The 18,545-nt window shown below is 46.8% G+C and overlaps 1 long non-coding RNA gene across 1 annotated transcript in view; it reads right to left on the bottom strand.

The window, feature by feature from the left end:
• Window positions 1-16,173, bottom strand: part of LOC138924563 (uncharacterized) — a 93,210-nt gene extending 77,037 nt beyond the window's left edge. The window contains exon 1 of the long non-coding RNA XR_011439510.1: window positions 15,984-16,173. This is a non-coding gene — a long non-coding RNA (uncharacterized lncRNA). The remainder of the gene's footprint in view (window positions 1-15,983) is intronic.
• Between the last annotated feature and the right edge of the window lie 2,372 nt (window positions 16,174-18,545).

Here is an 18,545-nt window from a genome sequence, read left to right as displayed (position 1 = left end):
TTGAAGAGATGGAGGGGAAGGTTGAGATGAAGTTTGAATAAATGTTCCATATTCTCCAATTGAAAAATTCATCTTAAGTAAGAAGAGTAGTTAGAATGAGATCAAGTCCATCTCTAATGAAGCCTTTTAAGTGAAATTGTTTGGACTTGTAACCAAGGCAAGAAATTCTACCTTTGGAAGGGAAACGTTTATTTTATAAGCTGGGCTATCAATCCCAAAATAATTACTGATGGTTAAGGAAGGATTCAAACCAATTAGGGCTTTCTGTTCAAGTTGATTCCATCCCATTTTTCAATGCCCTTGTGAAGTCTTTAGGTAATTCCAAGCGAGTCCCTCCCGACCGCAGGAGGTCACAGATGAGAGCGACAGCCTGACCCAGGCTTCATGCAGAGCAGATGTCCCTGCTTCATGCCAATTAGAAGGCAGGAACCGAGTTCTCCAGCTCTGGCCTCTGATTATCTGTTGATGTGAACTTATATGTAACTGGAACCTCTCGGAAAGCTGAGCCGTGTGGAAGCCATTTAAAATTATTTCACTTCTAATTATAAGCCAGATAGAGCTGTTTTCATGCAAGGGGAGGAACACTTCAGAGACTGTCAAGGTTCAGAGCATGCCATGGGTGACAGGTGGCCTGAATATTTGAAGAACTCTTTGTGTCCAAGATAACCTTGACTGGAGGAGTGAGCAGAGGAATTTTAAAGGAAATATGAACTTTGCATACAAAGTTAGAGCACATGAAACACTTACTCAGACCTCATTTTCAAAAATGCATTGGCCAAATAAGACCACTGGATTCCTTTGGGAGGCCACAGGGTGGCAAGGATGGACTGTGGACTTTGGTGCAGGACAGAGCTAGGCTAAGTAAACTTGGGCAAGTTACTAATCTCTCAGAGGCTCAGGTTATTTATCTAGAAGATGTGGGAAATAATTCCTACTTACAGGGTTGTTGTTCTAAAGATTAAATGAAAGAATGTGAAACCACTAGCCCTGGGTTTGGCATGTGGCCATTGCTCTGCTACATGACAGCTATTATCCCACTTATTATTATTATTATAAGTCATAATTATATGTTTGGAATAGTAGGTCAAAACAGGTCTACAACATATGACTGGCTTTGCTTAGGCAAGGAGAGTTAACAAAGGCTGGGGAAATTGGACAAGAGAAGGGCAGTCTCTACTCTCACCACTGTTACATAAATCCCAAAGCTTTTTTGCCTTTTCCCATTTTCTTCCCATTTCCCAGCCCTTCTAGGCAGAGTCATACCTCTCAGAAACTCAGCATAGAGGACAACAGTCAGAAATACGGACCCCGGGGAGATCAGGAGATCAACTTTCACAATCTTACACGAAAGCACGTGCCCAGCTCAAGAGTTGACCTAGTAAGCTGACCCATCACAGAGTCAGAGAGGCCAGGATACTGTTGGACCAGATGAGCACACTGAAACCCAGGGAGAAATGATCACAGGTATGGGATGTTATTGACCTGCAGTCCCAGCTATGACCAACCCTTGTATGGAAGCCTGCCCATGAGAAGCTTAATGAATGGACTGTTAAAAAAAAAAAAAGAACAATTATTTCAACAGTACTCAATTGCCTCCTCTGATGAAGCCTGGAGGTAGCTCCTTGCAAATCCACTGCACTTCACCAGATGCCCATAAATTTTAGGCAAGTCAGTTGGCACTTATTTTCAAGGTTGGACACAATACCTTGGCTTAAAGCTTGGCAATCCAACCCCCATGTGAAAAAAAGATAGAGATGTAAGTCAGAGGCAATACTGAAAATATTTTGACAGCCGGTGTGACATGGATGCAAACCAATGGGGCAGGAGCCCCACGTCAGAAAGGACATCGTCCTTTGCCACAAACACTGGTCCAGCAATACCGGCACATGTCAGCTGAGGACCCTGAGTGGAATTAATCTTTCTCCACACTAGTGGTCAGAATGCACATTAACCAGCTAGCACTAGCTTTATGCAAAAACTTGAATGCTGAGTTTAATCCTGTGTGATTGAAAAAGGCTGAGCTCCACATCCCCCGAAACTGGGCTTAAATGCAGAACTCAACAGGCTTGTAATTACATGCAATACCTCCATCAAGCATGACTACAATACCATTTTACTACACAAAGGAGAACTATTGAGTTCTATCCACCAAAGAAAGCACTACAAAGGTTCTCCTCTCAGTGGGATAAAAAGAGTACGTCACAGCATATATTTTTCCCATAATTAATTTTTATGAAGCCAAACATAGAGGATAATGTGCCTGATTTCCGTATTTTTTTAATGCGCCCTGGGGGAGTTCTAGCAAGCCAGGAGGAGCAGGAACAATGATGGGACCCATCCGGGTTTCAGCAGATGAGTAAGCAGATAATCCCAGCGTGAGAAATGAACCTCTTCTGGTATCCTTGACTGCTCTTCCTCCCCCATCCCTGTCCCCTATTCCCCATCAGGCAAAATAACCCCAAAGAGAGGAGACTTTCCTATGTCAAAGGCCCCTAGGAGAGTCCACGTGGTCTTTATCACAGTGACTAATACCCCTCGTGGTCAGAAAGCCCTGCCTCACGATGAAGCCTTATGTAAACGAGATGGCCAGCCTTCTGACTCTCCCATATTTCCCCAGGGGGCACTTCCATGATTCACCCTCTCTCCAAAGTATGGACCCTCGAGCCCCGCTCCCTGACTGTGTTAGTGGGTATCACTGCCTGCAGGGACCCCTGAGAGAGCCCCGGGAGCACAGCCTAGCAGGCGGGAGGGACAAGCCAAGAACACAATGCCAGGTGGCAGGATGCCCATCGCCATGGCTCGCTCTCTGTTCCCATCCTCCCCCACTTCCCGGACTGAAAGCCAGCCCTAGAATCAGGAACCACATGGGCTCAACTTTCACCACCTCGTGGGCCCACAGCCACAGGCACCCTCTCTTCCCCAAGCCTCCTCACAGGATGGTATTCATTTCTCCTCTCAGACCCTGGTCCCCCGAAATGTCTGGTCACACTTGCTTTTCTGGAAAATGGAATGTCCCAGCCCCTCAGTGACAACAGGGGTTCTAGATCTCTTCATGGGGGCAGGGTAGCGGGTAGTTTCCGTGATTCAAAGATTTATTCTCCTTAAGACAACCAAGGTATCTTTCTGACCCTCTCTTGCTAGGACAGAAGGAAAATACAGATTTACTCTCCAGTAGGACACACTGCTGCATATATGGTGTACGTTTTTTAATTCCCTGTATGGCGGATGTACAGTAAAATTGACGTCTTCTCCATGCAATCCTCAAAAATTATTACAGAACACCTCCCCATTATTCTTTTTTCTCAACTTAGAACCTAGCTCCTTTCCTTCACATGCCGGGAAATTCAGATAAAATCCCACGAGAGCAAATATAATTAAGTAAATGTTCTACATAAAGCAATTTGTTTTTCATTATAAAATGCCAATTTGAAAACAGTAAATTTTTATTTCAGCAGCTTTATAGTCACACCGACGATGAATGGATGCCTCATTTATAAGTGGTAGCAATTTACTAATTAATTGATTGCATTAAAGAGTTTACAAGGTTGTTTGCTGCTGTTCCTGACAACTGCTGGTCTTTCGTGCAGGGTCTTTGAAAGTAAAAATACACTGCTACTTATAGGATGTGTGTTTGCACCAAATAAATTCAATCTAATCCAAGAACAGGGGGTTCTTTTCAGTGCAGAGAATATCAAATTTGGTACAAAATCCTAAAACCTAGGTATGACTTTTGATTCCCCAGGTCACTCCATCCTCCTTTTCTCACTACTAAAAACTTCTTTGACAGGCTGTGGACCTTAAGACTGAGATTCCAAATGGAAAACAGGCTCCCGAGGCAGTAGCTGCAAACGTTAGGAGATGTGCCCTCAGTTTCATGGATGTGGATACAAACACCATAGTCTCCATGTCCGATTTGCAATTGTCCTTCACCCCTGACCTTGGCCTCTGCATTTCTCTGTGGGAGCTGAACCCCATGCTCAGTTGAGCCCACGCTGCTAAAGACAAGCACAGAGCCAGCTTGGAGAAACCAAATTTTAAGCTGCTCATCAGTGGAGCATCTCAGACGGATCGAATCAGAATTTCCAGGAGCAAAAACCTTAGCAATCTGCATTTAACAAGCGGCTCAAGCTGATGTGTGAGCGCCCTGAGGGGCAGGACAGGACATCACGAAGCTGTGGCGGAAGGTTTCTTGCAAATGTCCACGAGGGAGGCCATTGGGTAACTGTGTTCTGACTAGATTCCCTCATCAGACCACAGCGTGAGACCGCACTGCTCTGAGTGGCGGTGTAGAGTGTACGTAGTCCTAGAACAGGACCTTATTAAAACTCTGTAGGCAGGTCTGAGATAAGAGGCAGGGACGTTGTTCTTCTTTGTGCACGTTGCTCTCTTGGGCTGGACTCTAAGTAATGCGGAGACTCTGGGGGTGCGCCTGGGTTAGGAGATGCGAGAAATTGTCTTTGACTAGGGCTGCCAGCCAAGGGCTGCAAAGAGACACCAGAAACAGCTGCTCCAGCTGCAGTCACAGCTGGCCACCCAGAGTGAGTAACTCTGTATGTAAGCCCCTTCATGGTCCCCTGCAAACCTGCGGCGAGATCTAAATCACACCAGCCTGGTCTCAGCTCTGCTTTAGGGGAAGAGCTGTGTCTCCTGGTGGCAATCAAGGAGCAGAGCCCAGGGGCGGGGCTGGTGGGTGCCGACAGCTGTAAACAGCCCCGTGAGAGAAGACAAACCTCCAGAGACGAGTTGGAAGTGGAGGTCCAGGAGTTCCTCCATCCTCGAGAGCGCCGTCTTCCGACAAACTTGGGGTGTGAATGTAATAAGAGAAAAAGGGAAAGAGCTAGAAAAAAACTAAGGCGGGGGGAGGGGGTAAAACCGTGAATTAGAAGACTTGTGTGGCCATCTAAACACTCCCTCCTCAAGAAGGGATGATCCGAAACCACTGAGAGTAAGTGAGAGCTCACCTTCCACAAAGAACTTCCAGAAGGGGCCTGGCCCGGTGGTGCAGCGGTTAAGCACACAGGTTCCGCTTCGGCGGCCCAGGGTTCGCCAGTTCAGATCCCAGGTAGGGACATGGCACCCTTTGTTACGCCATGCTGTGGTAGGCATCCCACATATAAAGTAGAGGAAGATGGGCATGGGTGTTAGCTCAGGGCCAGTCTTCCTCAGCAAAAAGAGGAGGATTGGCCCAAGATGTTAGCTCAGGGCTAATCTTCCTCAAAAAAAAAAAAAAAAAAAAACAACTTCCAGAAGGAAAGGAAGGAGAAAGGTTGAGAGAGGGTTAGCAGAGCGAATGGAATTAACTACAGTGAAAATGGAGAACAGAACAGCACATGAAGCACCAACTTCCTGCCAGTGAGGAACCACACACGAGCACCTATGTCAAAGGGGTCTGTGAGCTTCACTCAAGCGTGGCCCCTCCTACAGCATGAGCTGGAAGGGTGATTTTCCTCCCCAAACACCAAGGGTGTAAATAACTGCAGCTGAACAGAGGTGATCTTAAACAAAACTATTATACCAAGTAGTTTAGCTGTTGCCAGAGGAAGAGAAGGGAGAAAGTAGTTACGGGGTCCTGAATCCTAAGTGGGCTAACCAGAAAGGACCTCCTCTTGGGCGGACGATGAAAGGACAAGGCCCCGACGGGGTAGCTGGGAATACAGATGGAGAAGGTGATACAGGTGCTCCGTCCCACCCATCCTCTTAAGTAAACGATTGCAGCAACTCCCTAAATAATCTCTTTGCTTGCTTCTCCTCCCTGCAGCCTCCCTCCCCAAGCCATTCGTCCTGCCTGCTGGAGCTGCTTTTCTTATTCACAAATCTGACCATATCGCTCTCCATGCTAAACACTCCCCACTGCCCTCAGGATGGTGGTCTGAACGCCTCCGCGCAGCACTTGAGGCCCTCTGCAGTCCTGCTCCAGCCCCACAGCCCTCTCTCCCTCCCCGTCTCTCACTGGCAGAATGACTTGTGTCTTTCTCAGCTAACATGGCACCTACAACAGCAAGAAAGTGTACGGCAGCTCGGCCAACAGCAGCAGCACGCCCCGAGCTGTCAATGGCCTCATGGGCAACAGGGCCTAGTCGTGAACCACAGCTGACGACAGGAGACTACAGCATCCACAGCTCAACAGAAGGCAGACCGAGAGGCAGGCACTGGACAGTGGCATTTGGCTCAGCTCTAGCCATTGGCTCTGTGGCAGCCCCGGGAAGGTGCCTCACAGACCTCCACCTCCAGGGTGCGTAATTCTCCAAGGACCCCAGCTACTGCACTTGGAAATATGGCACCACCAAGGCCACACTTCCCACCCACTGCTCCCAGGCAATGACTGAGCATGGCAGGGATGCCAAGGCAGGTCCCTGCGTCGGCTGGCTGTTGGCTTTGGTTCTGAGAGTCCTCAGCATCCTTGCTGACCCTTCTTTTGCCTGCACGGCAGTCCAGGACAGTACCACCCTGCCTTGCCTCCCTCCCTCCTTCACACTGGCATCACGTCTGACAGCTCTCCCCCCCCATTTCTCACACCTTGGCAGCACCCCTAGTGAAATCCTTGCATGTTAATCCCATCTCCGTGTCTGCTTTCCCCAGGACCCAGAGGAGCACAGCTCTCAAGTAAGGAGGACAACAGTTGTGTATTTGGAACCTGGGGTTCTCAGCCCCTCATTCTTACATCTGTGGAGAGCTTCCTGTGCACCTGGCACTGTCAGGCATGGGGAACGTGAGGGCACTGCTCCCAAGAGGAAGCCAGTGGGGGAAAGGAGCCAAAGCCAGGTCAGAATCCACCAGTCTGACCAGAAGCTTGGGCACTGCCAAGGACCTAGAACGGCTCCACCTCAGACCCTAACGGGAAGGAAGACGAAAACCATTCCTGATACTGCCCCCTCTGGGAAATGCTCTGCACCTTTAGTGGACTGGTGCGTATGTGGAGAACGCCTATCCAGTTTGATGGACAAGACCCACAGGTAAGGTAAGATACAGGTAAGGCGGAAGAGGAGGCTGAAGGATTAGAAAGCATATAGGACATAGGTCCCAGCGTAAACCCGGATGTAAAATCAAGCTGAACAATTGAAAGTTTGCCTGTAACAGGCCTTCATCGTGAAAACCCCTAAAGTCACTATCGGTCAGGTGCTCTTGTCGAAGTTTTTTTTAATCAATTTAGACTTGTAATGAAAATGAATCCTGTGGGATGAGAAAATGGTGTTAACCATCAGTGTCGCCTAATCGTGGCTAACGAGGTTTCTCATGCTTGTACTTGACTGAGGATTAGGATGCTGACGGCAAATTTATGAAATGAAGTCGTTTAATAATGCACCCAGCCTCACCCCGCAAAGCTCCGCTCTGTGGTTCGTAGCGGGTGTCATTTAACCAAGAGCATCAAGCTGACGGGCCTCCAGAATCAGGCTAATCCGCCTTTTCATTGTGACCTGGGGGATGTGACGGTCGGAAGACAAGTTGGATCAGATGAGTGACGGCAGAAGGATCTCTTTATCCCGCCAAGCAAAGCACGGGCCCTAAAAGTGGTGAAATCTCCAGATCTGTCACTAGCTAGTTGAACACCCCCAAAGAGCTTTTACAAAGCCAGACCGGTAAGGGAGCTGACAGAGAAAAGCGGGGGGCTTAGGGCAGCCTCATCAAGCAGACTCTGTGTTGCAGTGCAGTTGGCTCAACCAGATGTTGGAAGCCAAAGGAATTTTTAAAGGTCTTCTAGTTGGGGGGTTATTGCTAACAGAGCTGGCTCTAGGCAAGCCGTGAACGAGGCAACTTGCTCTCTGCAGCTGCCTCCCTTCCCTTTTCTCGTCCTGAGATGCACTCCCCCATCTCTCTTCTCACATTCTAATTCCAGGACCTGGAAAGGAGGAGGGGAGGAAACGGTAGCTGTTAAATGTCCCATCTTGTCCTCCTCCCCCCATCACCACAGACCCACCACAGTGGGGGCTCGACGGTCAATTTCTAGGAACAGGAGCATCTGGATTGAACTTGACCCCTGTCCTGTGCCTTAACCCCCCTCTGACATCTCCAAACACTTCGTGCAGGTCTGCTCCCCTTGGGCTTTGTCACTGTGCGTGGGAGGAACGAAGGGAGAAGGGTGGTTTCCAGCAGAGGGTGAAGCCGGTGAGTAAGAAGCGAAGGCAGTCCCAGGCGATAGCGTGAAGGCGAGGAGAGAAGGTGAGGACGAAGGGTGAGCCACGGGTCAACGCGGGGGTGGAGGAAGGTGACCTCTAATAAACATCTAAGATGTGCAAAGGAGGGGGCTTGGGTAACATACATCCACCAAGTTTTCTATGTGTTTTTTTTTTAATTTAATGCTGTAGTGTTCACAATCAAAATGAGGGTTGGTTTGTGATGTTAGACTTACCTGAAGGATGGCACCTTCCTTACACTTCGGTTTATACATTCCAAAAACATCTGGCCTTCCCGGATATCTGCAGTACAGTTTCTAAGGACCATAATGTTTACTAATAATCCAAAGCATAAAAATTAGGACAAGCTGATGCTAGAGCAAAGTCTGCTAAGGATTTCATCTTAAAAGTGGAAAGGTTTACCATGAAAAAAAAAAAGTGGAACAGGCTGAAAGTAAATACAGCCTCAAACAAAGGACCAAGGCTCAGAGAGGTTAAGAGTCTCATCAAAGGTCACACAGCCGAGAAGAGTTCCCAGGAGCCAGGACTCCGCTCAACAAGTGCTAAATTCTTTCCACCATAATCCGGCCTGAGGGGGTGTCCTTGCCTGTCCTCTGAAAAAAAATGACTCGCTTTTCAAGTTCTCGATATTTGAGACTAGAACTTGTGTAGGACAGTAAAGCCTTGTTTAATATTTTTTTAACCAAACAGTCTTCTCCCAGGAGTCTGTTCTGTCCTCTCTCCTGCCCCTCCCATCTCCATCCATGACTCAAGCCTCTGGATTTATTTAGTCGTGGTTGGAGTGAGGAGAGACGAGAGGAGATGGTATAAGAGCATCGCTAATAAGCATGCGCTGGCTGGCTGCTAAATCCTTTTCAAGAACTGAAGCTTTTGCTGTCTCACCGCTTTTCAGTCAAATTACAGGGGCCGATGTCTCAGATGATTAGATCTGTGATGAAACTGGTTACAGAAGCTATTTCAGAACGACCAGTGGGCCCCACTTAAATCAGAACACGAAACCCTGCCCAAGAGACTCTATCTGAAACTATTTCGACTCGTTACGGTCTTCTGCACATGTCAATATTCTGTCCTTCACAAAGGTGATCAATAACTAAAGAGAAAAAAGCAAACCTTGGCGAAGAAATATATTTGGCAACCTTTGGCTGGATAAGACGCAGCTTCAGTTCTGCAGACTTCGGTGGTATTTGTTGGCCCTAACGAGTTGGGCTTGGTTCTATGCATAAGCTGCCCTCTGAACTACTTTCATTCTCTAACTGTGTTTACCGTTGAAATTGAATTTTTTCGTTCCCAAGCGTACTAAGGATGCTATTGTGGACAATCCAAGCTCACGCAGCATCGAGGGGAGTTACGATTTGATAACAATCTGATTTAGTTTGATCATCAGAGGACATCAAATCCCTTCTTTTAGTCCCAACCATTTTCGGGTCTGAGAGGTCCCCAGGAGCTCTGAAAATCAATCATGTTAACTGGACAATAGCCAAACTCCCAACACCGTGTGTGCTGCTGAGACCTCGCCTAATTGTTGTTAACAGGCGTGAACTATTACAAATGAGTTGCCACGTGCTTCAGAATTAATTCATACCTTACTCTACGCAGAATTTTCCAGAGCAAACTTTGCATGCTATGACGTTGATCACAACAACAAAAGAAAATAATTGGGTGGGATGGCGTTTTCCTCCGTTGTGATGGATGCTAAAACAGGTACAGTATTTAGAACACGGTGAGGAACTCTCTCCATAATCCTGGGACAGCGCTTGCTCCCGTCTCTGTACCCCACAGTGCTCCCAATCATCAGCCCAGGGAGAGAAACAGATTCAAAGACAACACCATCTCACTCACTTTTGGCAAGTGGGATCACTCTTTCCACTCGAACCGTTAATAACCCCTGAAGGAGTTTTGTCTCCTGCCCTGAATTCACTGCAGTTGGGTGCAATGAAGAGTTTAGGAAATAATAAGTAAGCGCCTTGAATACCATGTGCGAGAGGCAACAACATCCTAGAGAGGAATGAGCTGGCTGGCTCCAAGGCTGTGAGAAATATTCCCCCTCTCCAGCTGCACGTGAAATGCTAGAAACAGAGACATCTTGAGAAATAGGAAATAAGTTAACAAACGTGGGTGTGCTTTGTCAATGAGAAAGCACCTAAATGCTTGTTGTCATGGTTACTTTGATAAACGTAAATGCAAAATTCTAAAATGCTCCTTTGTGACGAACGAGACAGTCACTCAGAGGAGCCCCGAGAACTGAGAACTCTGTCCTCTACCCGCTCAGGTACAGTCCTTCCTAGGGAAGGCCTCAGACTGTGGCACAGTCATTTTTTTGTCCTTTGGACTTCCCCAGTGGGCTGAACCTGATGCTTTGCGGGGCTCCCTGTGACTGAGCGAGCCAAGAATAGAGGAAAGGTGGCATCCTCAAGCATACATACGGCAGAGGAAAATTCCCCTGCTTCTTATATGTGACCAGTAAGAGAGTGGTGGGAATATGCTAATGGTGTGCTGGCGGATGTTTAAGAACTTCTCTCTGGGGAAAAAAAAAGTGTGCACATGTGGCTAGACTACATATATAAATTTAATAAAAATTTTACTGATATAAAGGATGTCTAGCACTCAATCATCAATAATAAATTATACAAAACTCTTTATTATAAATTCCATATAGCCAATGGAGTCACACAATGGTGAGTTTTGCAGATTCTTGTATGGATATGGTTGCAACTGACAAACGAGTATAGTTACCCCGTGAATGTTGGTTGATATTTTCCTTTACACTAACAAGTAGAAAGCAAGGCAAAGAATGAAGACGTGTGTCAGAACTAGACTTGTTCATCCACAACACGAGTGACCTCCTTGCTGAGTCAGATGATAGTTTCAAATACTAAGAGAATTTCCTGAATTTTCTGTACTATTCTCAATGTAACAGGTAGAGACATGACACTCTTTTTAAGTTTAAATATGCATTATTCACATTTTCTCTGTTACTTTCTTAAGTCTAGGCGATTCCACAAAACAAAAAACCAAGCCCTGATTTGTATCATTTGCAGATTTCCAGGGTGTAAATACTCCCACCATGGCTGATTCCAAGCTACCAACATAGCGTCATGGATGGCAGTTGGGAAGAAACACAAAATAGCACACCATGATACAATATCTCCACCACACTGATAAAATAGGTATAAATAACCTCAAGATCACAGATAGCAGGAAAATGTAAAGTAAACAGGAAGTGATGAGTTTTGAGTATTTACTCCTTTTTAATAGAATTTATTTAATTGTAAGCTTATATAATTTTTAATAATGGCCGTGTTTAACAACTGGCTCACAAAATTCCCGAAAATTTGATGACCAGATGGTATGCTAAAAAAGCCGGTATGAGCGAGCTCCAGTACACCTCTGGAGCGTGCCCAATAACACACCTGTGGGGACTGGACTTTTTGAGGAGCTGAGCATTTGAGGCATTCTTGGACAAGGGTTTTAGGTCTTAGGGAAGTTGTCCACTGTGAAATAATAGAAAATACATATTGGTCTCTGCCCCCCAGTTCCTGGCACAGAGCTCCTAAAACCCTTGGGATTCCCTAAGTGATAAGAGAACTAGGAGCATCTTTTGTTCTAACATTTGTCTTTGACCCCAGTTCCTGACACAGGGCTCCTGAAACCTTGTAATTTCATGGGTGATAGGAGTGTCTTTTGTTCTAATGAGGTGACTCTTGGTGGGCTTTTGAATAGCTCCTAGTTGGGGGTTGGTCACCAGAAACACTGAGCCATAGTTAGAAGCTTGGAACTTTCAGCCCCACCCCCTATCCTCCAGGAAGGGGAGAGGGGCTGAAGATTGAGTTCATGATTGATCATTCCTATACAATGAAGCCTCTATAAAAATCCCAATAGTATAGAGTTTGGTGATCACACCCACGTGTCAGGAGGGTGGCACACTCCACGGGGACAGATGCTCCTGCGCTTGGACTGTTCCAGACCCCACCCTACGTACCTCTTCATCCAGCTATTCATCTGTACCCTTTATTATATAATAAACTAGTAAGTCTGTTTTCTTGAGTTCTGTGAGCTGTTCTGGCAAATGAGCAAATCCAAGGAGGGGCGTGCTGGGAACCTCCAAGGAGGACAGAAGCTGTGGGTACCCTGGAGACCTGCCACTTGAGACTGGCGTCTGAAGTCGGGGGCAGTCTTGTGGCACTGGGCCCTGAATCTCTGGGCTGCACAATAACTCCAATTACTATCAGAACTGAGCTGAATTGTAGGACGCCCAGCTGGTGTCACAGAATTGCTTGGTGCGTGGAAAACCCACACACCACACGTCTGGTGTCAGAAGTGTTGCGAGAGTAAAGGAGAAACAGGAAGAGTGTGGTCTTTCCTTTATACTTATTTTTTGGCCCAATTACTTGAAATGGTGGTTAAAGCGTGGAGAAATCCTTCTGAGCTACTGACCAAGCTTCTGGACATCTTTCAAGTTTCTTCCGAACAGGGGGTGCTAATCCTCATGTATGATCTTTCTAGTCCAACAATTACATCTAAACAACTGTTCTGTTCTGAATCCTACTCATCTGAGGGGTGTGGTTACCGAGCCTGGCCCGACCCTCTCTAACACACAGCCTGAGCCCACGCTCCCGTCAGCTTGGCTCCACCAGGAAGCAACAGTCAGCTGGTCCACCACTGGATGATGGGGAGGTGGGAGGATACCTGAATAATTTCATGATATCATTCAGGGGACACTCGACCTAGAAGAGGAGGCAAGAAGATAAAGATTCCTGGACCATGTTGGACAGCTTTGGTCGGACTCACTGCAATACTCTGCCTGCCTGAGAAGGAAGGAGAGGGTGAGCAGTCACACAGGATGTACCCAGACCCTTAACTCAGGGTTTGACAGAATCTAGCTACTACCCGTCCGCCTCCATGGTTTAGGAAAAAGGTGAACATCAAAATTACCCTAAGTCAGAAGGAGTCTTATCTGATGGACTTGCAGATGGCCTGGCTCTGCCCTAAGGCCCGAGTCACCCTTGGGTCAGGAAAGCATGGGAGCAGAGGGCCAGTCTCACACACAGCTTAAGAAATCATGACAATGTTTCCTACAACTTCAAAAACTGATCCACATCTAAACACCCAACAAGAGGGAAGTAATAATCATCAGGAAAAGTTTGCTAAGTGGAAGGCTCTAGAGCCAGAGCAATCAGGGTTAAAATCCCCGCTCTCCCACTTACTAGCTGTGTGACCTTAGGGGAGTTACTTGACACCTCTGAGCCTCCATTTCCTCATTAGTAACATGGGGATAATCATTTTACCTACATTTTAAGGTTGTCTGAGGATTAAATATTTTATTTACCTAAAGCAATCAGCACATAGTAAATATCCAATATATTAGCTTTTTTAAAAAAAGTAACAAGAGGAAGCATGTATAGTTAGGGGGAAAAAAGCACAAAATACAATTTGACATATATTTCTGCAGTATATTAGAAAAAACGGCCACAATATTTTGTAACTCCTCTCATGAAGACATAGAGTCCATTTCTCCACCTCTCAAATATGGGCTTGGCATGTCACTGGCTTTGGTTGAGGGACTATTAGCAAATGTGACACAAACAAAGGCTTGGTAAGCACTTGCACAGTATTTGATAATTACTTCCCCTCTTGCTGACGGGACCTCTCCTGCCATCATGCTCGCTGCCTACTGGCTAAGGAGAGATGTGGCCATCATCCCTGTGTCATCATACCAAGTGTCAGACCTGTGAGTGAAGCCATCCTAGACTATTCATTCCCAGCTGAGAGCAGAAGGACCACCTGGCCGACCCACAGAGTCAGGAGCAAATCAAATGCTTGCTGTTTTAAGTTACTAAACGTGGGGGCTGTTTGTTATGCAGCAAAAGCTAACTGATACTGTTCTGATTACAGCTATGTAAAAATATGCATGCATTTAAACGAGATCTAGGGGACACTGAGATAATAGTTTAGTATAATAGTTGCCAATATGTTAGGGTGGTGTTAATAATAATAATGAGTAATTTTTTTCCTAATTCTTTTTTTTTTTAAAGCTTGGCACCTGAGCTAACATCTGTTGGCAATCTTCTTTTTTTTTTTTCTTCTTCTCTCCAAAGCCCCCCAGTACATAGTTGTATATTCTAGTTGTGAGTGCCTCTGGTTGTGCCATGTGGGACGCCACCTCAGCGTGGCCTGATGAGCAGTGCCATGTCCGTGCCCAGGATCCGAACCAGCAAAACCCTGGGCCACCAAAGCAGAGTGCGCAAACTTAACCACTCGGCCACAGGACCAGACCCAGTGAGTAATTTTTTTTTAACTCTCTTCTTATATTGTGATAAATTTGTTCATACAATTTTTTTAATTAAATTTAAAAAGAGTCACTTAAAACTGTAGAGTCATCCTCTGCCCAGAGTCGAAGCTCCAAGGAGACAGGAAGATGTAAAGACTTCCCACATGTACCCTCCTGAATCTGAAGAGGAGGGCCAGTCTGGCCAAATTGTTTCCATTACTTCGAACAACCCCATATCAAAGTCAGGATTCATGGATTTTCCCAAAGTTACATTATCATTTCAATTAAACATATGGCTGAGGAATCTAATAAGAAGGCTAGAGTGATGACCACAGAATCAATAACATCTCCCTGGGCTTATCGATTTAGCATTCTCCATGCAATAGAACTGATTTATGCCTTCAGATTTATTTTGATAACTCAATGATAACTCCACTATTCCTGAATTAATGTCATCTTTTCTTCAGGCCAAAATTTTTTCTAGGCAAGGAAAAAATCTTACATCAAACCAAAGCGATTTTGCTAAGTAATTCCACGGCGAACAGGATGCCATAAATCAAAGAGAACCACATATTACTACAATTGTAAATCATCCTTGGCATGGAAAAATACAACAGCATTTATTTGTCAGAATTGTGATTGCATCCTACAGGGCCTCCTCCCTGTCAAAATTAATATCTTCCAATATAAACCCTATTCTCTGATATGCAGTTTCCTACACGCGATAGGCTGTTTTAAAACTACATTAATTTCTATCTCCCACATCTTAAGTTTCCAGAATGTGCGAGATGGGTAGGTCCCAATTCCTAACGAGAGTGATCTTACCAAATGAGATAAACCATCATCTTTGTGCAAGGCATACCCATCTCAGGCATCCACAATCAAGACAATTAGTCAACGCCATGTAAATAGGCATATTTGCAAATGCTCTTTGAAAGAAAACAGTATTTTCCAACCAGATGTATAAACCAGAAGGAAAGACAGGGAAATTTCTCAATAAAGGGATGTCAGAACAGGACAGTCCAGTCAATCCTTGGGTCCCACCAAGTCCAGCTCCCACATATCTCTGACGCCCACGCAGCTCTCTCTTTCTGGCCAGCCCCCGCGGGCTCCAGGGAAGCATGGCTGTGCGCTGGCCCCCAGCCGCAGCCTCCAGGCTTCTCGCCCCACCACCGCTCTTGCTTTTTCCAACTCACCCTCTTCATTGCCGCTAGAGGCATTGTTTTTTCAAAAATGCAAAGCTAGTCATGACCTTACCGCCTACGCCCTGCCCAAGGCTCTCAGCATGAAGACAAGCAAGTTCTCGAAAGGGCCCACAGCGCTGCCTGCCTCTCCCACCGCCGCTGCCCTGCCCCTGCGCTCCGCGCCTGTGGCTGGGCTTCTCTCAACACCCGCAACTCGGCCCTCAAGTCCCACCCCCCCACTCCACGCGCTGGTCCCTCTGTCACCCGCTCTTTGCCAAGTTAGTCCTCACCATCCTGTAGCCCGGGGCTCAGATGCCGCTTCCCCGGGAAGTCCTCCTGAGGCGCTACCTGGATCAGACCCTAAGACACACTTCCGTCAGCATCAACACCTCTCCTTACCGCCCTTTGCGATTCTCTGGTTGGTTCTGTCTTCCCTGTTAGACTGTAGCTCCTTGAGGACGGGGACAACTTCTGCTTGCTCTCCCCCGGCCCTGCCGGAGCCTGGCACGCACTGGCGCTCAGCACACGTTTGACAATTCTTGACTGAGACGGGACAGACCAGCGGGTACCGGGAGCGAAGGGCGGGAGCACGCACTGGGGCGGGGCGGACGATTAAACCCCAGAACACACCACGGAGGGCGGGGCCAGGCCAGCCACCCACAAATGTCTCCGGGGACATCATGGTCATTGACCCGCCATCCTAATTAGCTAAACTATTCGTTTGCAAAGAACTTCACACCAACATAAAAGTTGCAAAAATATTACAAATGAGCTCCTACGTAATCTTCATCTAGATTCACCCTTCACACCCTTTATTCGCCTAGTCCATCGTTAGTGCTTTGCCATATCTGCTTTATCTTTCCACATACAGGTGTGTGCTTATGTATGCACTATTATACATGTTCTGTACATGCAATCAGGACTCCGCATCCGCGGATACAGAACCCGCGGATATGGAGGGCCCCCCAAGGGACTTGAGCATCCGTGAATTTCGGTACTGGGGTGGAGGTCCTGGGACCAATCCCCCGCGAATAAAAGAGATGACTGTATATATTTTTTTTTTCTGAACCATTCAAAATAAGGTGCCAGCATCATGACCCTTCACCCCTAAATCCCTCAGCATGTATCTCCCAAGTCCAAGGACACTGTCTTCCGTAATCACAGTGGCAATTATCAAATTCAGGAAATTTATCGTTGATACAATATTATTATCTAATTAAAATCCACCTTCAAATTTTACCTACTTAATTCGTGTATTTTGACATCTTAAACAATTACCCATTGAGGACAGCTAAAATCCTAGTCACCTGGGCGGAACCCTGTCTCCAAAGTTCTCCAGAGTGGCCATTTATGAAAACCCAGTCAGACCCCAAAGCTGGGAAAATTCCAGGGAAAATCAGACCCCTGGGTTTCCTCCAAACAGAAGAAAACCAACTCTGAGCACGATTCCAGGATCCGTTTGGCCTCTCAAATATCCTCCAGAGATGACCTCTTTGGGCTTAAGACACTTGAAACCCCGGCAAATCCATCATTAAGGTATTGCCAGGTAAGTCAGTAGCAGAACACCAGCTCCTTCCCAGGGGTTGGTCCCACCTCCCAGACTGGACAGAACGAGACATGGACACCGAGTTTAAAAGGGCAGGACAACGGCTGGTCGTGGGACAAGCACAGACAGCCAGGAGACACCTGGTAAATTAAATGGCCCAGGGGACGCAGTCCACACTCGAAAGAGCAATTTAAACTATTTATGATCGCTGATGGGCCCTGCATTAGTTCTAACTTCCTAAGGAAAAGATCTTGAAATTATCGCAAAGAGAGAACTGAACATGGCTGCTCGGTGCTCACCGGAGGTCACGGAGGAGAATGAGCTATTAGTCTGTATTAAGGAGGTGCGAACACCATGGTAATGGTGTGCTAGTGTGTAATACAAATGTGGGCGGCTTGACCTTGACTGCCTTTCGGTTCTGGGCTCTTCATCTCAAAAGGAAAGAGAAGAGGCCACAGGAGGGCCACGGGATCATCAGAGCGTTGGCGAGGGCTCCAAACCTCTAACTTAGGGAACATTTAATTATACAGTCAGCTCATTAGGGAGAAGAAAGGAGAAAACGGACAGAGGCGTGGACATGGAAAGAAACACATTCGGAGGTGACTGAGCGAGGCCCCAGAGGTTTTAAATCAGGCTTTTATAAAACATCCGTGGATCAACAAATTCTTCTGAGGAAATAAAAGGCCAACTCGGCCAAGCAGCTCAAAACACCTACGTAAGTATGTGCCTGTTTGGAATGGATGAAAAAAATTTACATTTGTTTTAATCTATAAATTAACCATTTGTGAACTGTGCTTTACCTGTAAAACTGGATAGAGTAGAGTCCCGAATCCAGTCATTTATGGCTGCCAGAAAAATAGCCATCAGCTAGAAAGGGGGGATGGAATACTCACGTCAATGCCCGGGCCAGCAGACTATGGCAAGGGGGCCGGTTCCAGGCTGTTGCGGGTTTTCATAGCATGGGCCAGCTAAGAATGATTTGCACATTTTAAAATGGCTGGAAAAAATCAAAAGAGGAGCAATATTTCATGACACACGGGAATGACAGGCAATTCGATTTTTTGTCTTCGGGAAGCCTTGTTGGAGCACATTAATTTCTGTATTGCCAACGGCTGCTTAGGCACACTAACAGCAGAACCGAGTAGCTGTGACGGACACTGTCAGGCCCGCAAGTCTAAAATACTTACTTTCCGACCCTTTTCAGGAAAACTCTGCCTACCCCTGCTCCAGCGTGTTGTGAGTGGCAAATATTTTCAGTGTGGCCACGGCCCTGGACAGTCCTCAGGGTCCTACGATGTCTGGTGTGCAGCTGGAGGACCAGTCATGTCTATTACCAGGGTCCTGGGCCTGGGCCGGTGGGGCGGGGGGGGGGAGCGGGGGTGGGGGGGCAGGTAGCAGGTGGAGATGCTCAAAGG

The sequence above is a fragment of the Equus caballus genome, chromosome 6 (genome assembly GCF_041296265.1).
Source record: "Equus caballus isolate H_3958 breed thoroughbred chromosome 6, TB-T2T, whole genome shotgun sequence".
NCBI classification, from domain to species: domain Eukaryota; kingdom Metazoa; phylum Chordata; class Mammalia; order Perissodactyla; family Equidae; genus Equus; species Equus caballus.
This window is presented reverse-complemented; position numbering and strand designations above follow the sequence as displayed.